Genomic DNA, 8083 nt, shown 5'->3' with positions numbered 1-8083 from the left:
AATCAGACTGTTGAGGTTCAAATCTCTGCCCTGCCTCCTACCAACTGAGGGACCTAGGCAAATTATTTCATCTTTTGTGCCTCATTTTCCTTAATTGTAGATGAGGCAATAATAAGAGTACCAAAGCACCCAGTCCTGTAGGGATGCTTTAAGGATTAAATGAAATGGAGAGTTTATAGCTCGAATACATAAGAAAGGTTAAATATCATTACTGATTTTCTGTTATTATCAATTTACCTTATTTCTTTAGATCTCATTTGGAATAGTGTGAGTTGAGAGCGGTCTACCACTCAAAAGTTCGCTTTGATAATAAAGCTGTCACCTTATTTGCCAGTTGATGTCTTAAAGTTGCAAGTTCCATTTCCACAGCCCAGGTAAGATGCTATCACCCCATGCTCCACGTACACGCACCTGACTTGTTTGGAATTAAACTGAAGACAGCAAGCAAAAATTACCTTCCCTACATATAGAAATGACAAAAGTGACCAATTATGATAGCCTACTGGAACGTTATATAATTTCTAATCTTCACCACCTTAAAAAGCAGACATTACTATACTATTTTGTAAATGTAAACCTTGAAGCTCCAAGAGGTTCAGTAATCTATACGGCTACAAAGTGACTGGGATGGGTTTTGAATCCTGTGAGTTCTGACCAAAGCCTACATTATATTGTATATACATTTTTTTCCTTAGACAGAGGTTCTTAGCCCTGACAACACATTAGAATCAACTGGGAAGCCTTTAAAACTAACACCCAGGACCCATTCAGAACATCTCGATCACAGCCTCAGGGGGTGGAGGGAAAACTCAAGCACCTGCAATTTACAAAGATTTCCAGGTGGTTCTATGTGCAGTTGGGACTGAGGAGCATTTATCTAAACTCTGCTAATTTCAGAAATGTGTAAAATAAAGATTAACTTAAAGGAGCAGTTTTTGAATTATTTATTTCATTAATTAGCTTAAATGAAAGGCTTATTTTGCATCATTTACTCAATGAATTCATTTCCCTTCAGACCCTTTAGGATTCCCTAAAGAATCCTACATCGCTTTCTTTGTTTCTAGATGAGCTATACAATCGTTTCTGGTGATTTTTCATTCAAAAAGTATTTTTGAAAGCCCCCTTTGTGTTTCACTGTCAGTTATGAGAGACAAAGAAAAATGAGCCAAGGACTTTGTGATCATTATTGCCACAAATTCCTAGGGAACATTCTGTTGATAGTGAACATTGTAAAAGCCTTTGGATATATAGTAGCAAACAATGAACATGTAATTCCTGTCCTCCTGGAACTTACAGTCTAGAACAGAGACAGGAGCTCGACATGTAAATCAGTAAATAAACGTATAATTACAACTTATGGTTAATGTTACAAAGAAAACAAACTGACAAGGTCCCTTTTAGATTGAGTAGTCAAGGATAGTTTCTAGGAAACAGCTTCAAAATCATGAGGCTCTTAGACAGTTGTCTGGTGTATTCGTAATAGCTAATGAGTACACCCAGGATACACTTTTGATGTCTGACTTCTTTCTCTCGTATAATAATTTTAAGATGCATCCATATTGCCAAGCATATTAATAGTTCATTTCTTATTATCACTAAGTAGAACTTGAGTGTATGAATATACCCTTGGTGTTTTTTATGCACATGAGATTTTAGGTATCACTGAGTTAGACTGTTAGTTCCTTAAGGACAGGGCAATGACTAATACATTTATTGTCCTTTCCAAAACTTGACTGATAATATTAGAGTTAGCAGGTATTCAATACACATTAGCTGATTGGATGAATTTTTATGCTCACAGATAATACCCATTGTTCTCTTTCCAACGTCCTTACCCACGATATACATAGACTCTTTTTTTTTCAACTTAAGTAGATATGAATTTCAGCTAGTAAAAGACAGGAGCAATTGAATATTTCCACAGAAGGCAAATGATTCATTTGGGGTGAAGGCAAGGAATCCCATCAGCAGATTATACCTGTTAATCAAGACTCTTTAAAATCAAGTGTGTCTAACACAAGAAGCTGTTGCCCCATTTCTGTTTTTTTTTTCTTAATTTTTTTAATGTTTATTTTTGAGAGAGAAAGAGCATGAGCGGGGGAGGGGCAGAGAGAGAGAGAGAGACAGACGGACAGAATATGAAGCAGGCTCCAGGCTCTGAGCTGCCAGCACAGAGCCTGATGCGGGGCTTGAATCCACAAATCATGAGATCATGACCTGAGCTGAAGTTGGATGCTTAACCAACTGAGCCACCCAGACACTCCTATTGCCCCATTTCTAAACGTGCCCATGGTTGGTTCTTACACTTTAACAGTAATGTTAATTACACAAAATTCAGATGCATAGAGAGTTGAGGCCACTACTATAAGACCTTAGGAAAACCTGGCTTACCGTTATTTATGTCTGCCTCCATTGTAGCCCGAGTCACGGCATCAAGAATCTAGTAGGTGCTTAATAAATGCTTCTGCAATTGAACTGAATGTAGACAAATTGCTTCAATAGCAAATATGAACATTTAAAATGTGCTTATCCGTAATGATTAGCTTGGGAAATGCTAAAAGAACCCTTTACCCAGCCTGCAATTTTTTTTCCAGCCTGCATTTTAATGCAGGGCACATTTCTCAGCTGAGATTGATGTTCTCCTTAATATCTCCCATGAAAGCAGACTAACATTTAAAACAGTTAGTATGCCAGAAGTGGTCTCAGAAATGTCAGTGTGGTGTGTGATTACAAGCTGGTCTAAAGGAAGAAAACAAGCTCCCTTTAATAAACTGAGCTTTACTCAGGCTGCAGAAACCTATTAAGATGAAGGGAAACTGACCTGACCAAACTGAAAGGCTCAGGCATATTATTACCTATTAAAAGTCATTCATTAATTATGGGAAAAAGCCATCAAGAGGAATTCCATTTTGATAAAAGGGAGTTAAAAGATGTTGCACGTTGAGGCTCTGGAGTCAGAATGAAGTCTGCCATGTCCTAGCTGAGACCTGGGGCAATGCACCTAACCTCTCTGACCTTTGATTTCCTGACTTCTAAAAAAGATGCTAATATTCACCACCTCACTGGACTGTGCTCTGATTGGATTGTAGAATGCATTGTATGATGCCTTGCTAGGCTACTTGTGGACAGAGGTCCAGCTTGTCAGCATCATTGGAGAGCCTGTTAGAAATGCAGAATCTTGGGAATGCAAGCTGGTGCAGCCACTCTGGAAAACAGTCTGGAGGTTCCTCAAAAAACTAAAAATAGAACTACCCTACGACCCAGCAATTGCACTACTAGGCATTTATCCAGAGGATATAGGTGTGTTGTTTCGAAGGGACACATGCACCCCAGTGTTTATAGCAGCACTTTCAACAATAGCCAAAGTATGGAAAGAGCCCAAATGTCCATTGATGGATGAGTCGATAAAGAAGATGTGGTATATATATACAATGGAGTATTACTCGGCAATCAAAAAGAATGAAATCTTGCCATTTGCAACTATGTGGATGGAACTGAAGGGTATTATGCTAAGTGAAATCAGTCAGAGAAAGACAAAAATCATATGAATTCACTAATATGAGGACTTTAAGAGACAAAACAGATGAACATGAGGGAAGGGAAACAAAAATAATATAAAAACAGGGAGGGGACAAAACAGAAGAGACTCGTAAATGTGGAGAACAAACTGAGGGTTACGGGAGGGATTGTGGGGGGTGGGGATGGGCTAAATGGGTAAGGGGCACTAAGGAATCTACTCCTGAAATCATTGTTGCACTACATGCTAACTAACTTGGATGTAAATTTAAAAAATAAAAAAATTAAATAAAAAAAGAGTGTATTGTAACCCCCCCCAAAAAATAAGAAAATAAATTCTTTGAAATGCAGAATCTTAAGCCCCACCCCCAAACTACTGAATCAGAAACTACCTTTTAGCAAGATCCCCATGTGACCTGCACCCCATCACTGTTTGAAACGTGGATCTTAAGCATATTACACATGCTAGGCATACAGTAAATGCTCGATAAATATCCACTGCTATTATTCTGTGGAAAATTTTAGACATATGAATAATACTGAGTTTCATCCTCTCCCACATGATGGGTGCACTTCTTTACCATACTGTGCATGACTTTCGTCTTCTGAAAATTCCTTCATCATTGCAACAATCAACAGTGTTTTCCTATACAGTATTCAGTGTGAACTCTGACTTCCTTAGGTTTGATGATCAGTTATAAGACTAGAATTGAAGGGCAGACATTTATCACTGGGCCAGAACTCATTGTGGACTGTAAACTCACAGCTTCATCCAAGCTGGCAGGCTGACATTAAAACGAAATTATTAATCGACTTTTTTTTCCCTCCCCACAGCCATAAACAAATATATCGGTTTTAAATGGATTCTTCACACTCTGGCAGCTTGATCACCACTTTCCATACCCACAATTGATAGAAAAAGATGAAAGATAAGGGAACAAAGGGTGAAAATGTAACAGGTGATCATTTCTAGTTTCCTTGAGCATATTTTAACAGAGCTTGGAGACAGTATGCATTGGGCTGGGGATAACAGCGCTTTCTTCGTGGATTTTTTTCTGCTTTGCATCAGAACCTGTGTGTGCTGTCTGAAAACCTCTAAGGGAAGTAAGCAGTTCAGCCTGTGGCTTTGAGAATTCTCCATCTCCCCTGAGTAGGAGCTGGGAGTGTAGCAAAGGCAATATATTCCTTAGGACTTTCAAATGGAAAGTACCAATTTCCAATGCTCGGAAATTCTTCAGAGCAGCATGCTGGCCCCAAAGCAAATGGACTGAAGGTGGTGTCAGGCTGTAAAAAGTTAATTTACTAGAGTCTCTTCTAAGAACAGCCAAGTCATTTCGAATTCTAATGCAACATACCTGCCCTTCTTCCACAATCGTAGCTGAACTGACACAGAAGCAATGGGAAACATTTACAATAGGAGCTTTAAAAAAAGGCAGTTTGTCCTGTTTGTATGCTGACCTGAGTTGTTATCCCTCTCTGCCTTCATTGAAAATGCCTTCTGGTCTCCTAAGAATTGCACCAGCCTGCTGCCTGGAGATCAGGACTCCCTGCACATCCCTGAACATTGTTTGCACGCTGTCATATTGAGAAAGTACAATTTGTATTCGGCAGCTGCTCCCTATACACACACACACACACACACACACACACACACACATGCACACCCACACACTCCCTTCTCGGGTCCATTTGCCCCACCTTTAACAGGGCCCTCAAGTTGTCCCCAGCCCTTCTTATACCAGAGATGATGAATCTAATAGAATAATTAACATTGCCGTGTCTGTGTGTGATAACACCTCTATTTTTAAAAATGTATTAGAAATGTTGAAGGCATATACAACAGGCACAAAGAATAGGGGCTTTTCTATGAAACATATTCCAAAGGCTTCCTGTCTCATGGAGAACAAAACGCTGGCTTCCCAGCCTTTCGTGAGACACTTCCCCCACCTGCCAACCATTCTCCCCCTTCTCACTGCCCCCTCCCGCTCCTCTTGTTTCCCCGTGTTCACTCCCAGAGCATTAGCACTTAGAGCTTTCTCTGCCTTCGACACTCTTCTCCTAAATATCTATTTGACTCCCTTCCCTGAGTTCTTCAGGTCTCTGCTAATCAGAGAAGCCTTTCCTCACAAGCCCTGCATGAAGGAGCCATCTCTGGCCCACCCCAATCTCTACCTTTCATTATCCCATTAACCTGCTTTGTTTTCCTCCATAACACTGACCACATAAAGCATATATTTAGTTGTATATTAACTTATTACCCGGTTGCCATAACTAAAATGTTAGTTCCGTGAAGTCAAGGATTTTGTCTGTTTGGGTATTGTCGTTTTTTTGTTCTTTGTTTTTTTTTTTTTTTTCCTGCAGAACCTAGAAAAAAAAACCTGAGACAAGGCAGGGCTCAACAAATAACTAACGAATGATTGATCTCAGCTTTATCAGCGCGCACGTTCCAGCTTAAGAAAGTTATAAATAATATGACATAAACATAATAAAAATTATGTACGTATGTATGTTGAGTTGACCCACGTATCCTTCCTGGTTTCAGCCCCCTTTCTCTCTCCTAGGAGTAATCACTATCTTGAATGCGGGGCTTATCATTTTCATGCATTTCTTTATCTTACATATGTATGTGTTTTTAGGCAATACATAGCATTGGGTAGCTGTATACTGTACTGTGGCATGGCATTCCATAGCACAGCATGGCATAGTGTAGTATTATAGTGTAGTAAAGTATGATATAATTTAGTACAGTGACGCTTAAACAACATGGGTTTGAACTGTTTGAACTGCTCAGGTCCACTTATACTTGGATTTTTTTTCTGCAAAAAGCTTTATTGTTTCCATTTGGTCCACAGCTAGAGAGAGCGCTCCAGGGTGGTTAAAAAGCTGCCTAGTGGCTACAGGAAGACACTCAGGCAGCAGCCCCGACACCAGGGTCATGCCAGAGGGGACCCTCCAGGGCTGCCAAGCTCCTGAGGCTCTTACTCATGCTTGAAGGTGAGCCTTTCGAAGAGCTACTTGCCCAACCCAGCCTGCAGAGGTGAGTCAGGTGGTCGCCATCTCCTTGATGAGTTTCACTTCCTCATCCAGAAAGCACTTCTCCCGGAAGCTACAGAACCCGGGGCATGCAGCTCCCAAAGCGCCTGTTTCAGGTTCTCTAGGATCATGGCAACTTTCTTGGTCTCAAGGTTTTACCCCACTCATCTTGAAACAGCTTCTGCAAGTCCTCGAAGAGGGCACTGGTTTCTTCAAAAGATGCCGGGTGCCCTTAAGGTTCTCCTCAGCCAACTCTTCGAATGAGTGTCCCATGCCCTCCAGAGCCACGTCCTCGAGGTGAAAAGAGAAGCCCAGAGAAAGGTAAGTGTAGGAGGCCTACAGGTTGACCAAGTGGTTGGCCACAGCTTCCACCTCTGGAATAATTCTGAGAAATCTGGAAGCTCCTGGTTGATGAGCAGTAAGGAGTTAAGCTCAGAAGATGGTGCTGGCTGGTCTCGAAGTCAGGGGATGGCTAAGAAAAAGGAAAAGAGGTTGGAGGGTGGTGGGAGGCACCCCTGAGGCACCTCAGGGAAGGGACTTCCCTGAGTCTGTTCTGTGCATACACTTTGAAGCAAGAGACAGATCCAGAGATCACTGGGCACATTGCCTATAGGTGGAGTTTTTACGGTGCAGTACTGTAAATGTATTTTCTCTTCCCTATGATTTTCTTAATACATTTTCTTTTCCCTAGTTTACCTTAGTGTAACAATACGGTATGTAATATATAGAACATACAAAATACGGAACCTCATGGACTGTTATTAGGTAGGCATTTATTTGATCAACAGTAGTAGGCTATTAGTAGTGAAGTTTTGGGGAAGTCAGAAATGTTAAGTGGATTCTCATTTGGGTAGTGGCGGTCAGTGACCCAATCCCTGTGTTGTTCAAGGGGCAACTGTATGATCATATAGAAAAGAACAGTATTTCTCAAACTTTGCTTCATATCAGAATTACCAGAGCAGCTTTAAAAAATCCTGATGGCCAGATCCCACATGGGTTTCATCTGAAAATCCCTACAGGTGAGCCCCTTGCATTGTTTGTTTAAAGTTCCCAGGTACTTTCAATTGCAGCCAGGCTGTAGGACCAGGGGCATTGCCCTCAATAAAGTGCTGTGGTCGGGAGTCAGGCTGCCAGGATTGGAACACGGCCTCCAAGTCTCTCCAGAGTTTCTACAGTTCCTGGACACCACAGTTAGTCACTCGAGGGAGGAGGAGCATACCGCATCCCTTCTTAAAGATACTGACCAGAATCAAATGCCGTTCCTTCAACTAACCTCTCTGACACCATTTTCCTGAGATATTTAACTCTTAGTTATTTTAATAGGGCCTTCCACCTAAGTCATGGGAAATCTCCAAAAACACAATGACTTCCTTGCTTCAGAACACTCATTATGTGTCTGAATTTGTATAACTTTATTTTTTTTTTAATTTTGTATTTCTGACAGAGACAGAGCACGAGTGGGGGAGGGGCAGAGAGAGAGGGAGACACAGAATTCGAAGCAGGCTCCAGGCTCGGAGCTGTCAGCACAGAGCCC

At 41.1% G+C, this 8083-nt stretch overlaps 1 long non-coding RNA gene across 1 annotated transcript; it reads left to right on the top strand.

Moving 5' to 3' along the window:
- The first annotated feature begins 260 nt into the window (after window positions 1-260).
- On the top strand, window positions 261-6846 carry LOC125161021 (uncharacterized). The gene is made up of 3 exons (XR_007150445.1): window positions 261-374; window positions 4351-4475; window positions 6369-6846. It is a non-coding gene; the product is annotated as an uncharacterized LOC125161021 (long non-coding RNA).
- The last annotated feature ends 1237 nt before the right edge of the window (window positions 6847-8083 follow it).

The sequence above is a fragment of the Prionailurus viverrinus genome, chromosome A2 (genome assembly GCF_022837055.1).
Source record: "Prionailurus viverrinus isolate Anna chromosome A2, UM_Priviv_1.0, whole genome shotgun sequence".
Lineage (NCBI taxonomy): Eukaryota > Metazoa > Chordata > Mammalia > Carnivora > Felidae > Prionailurus > Prionailurus viverrinus.
This window is presented reverse-complemented; position numbering and strand designations above follow the sequence as displayed.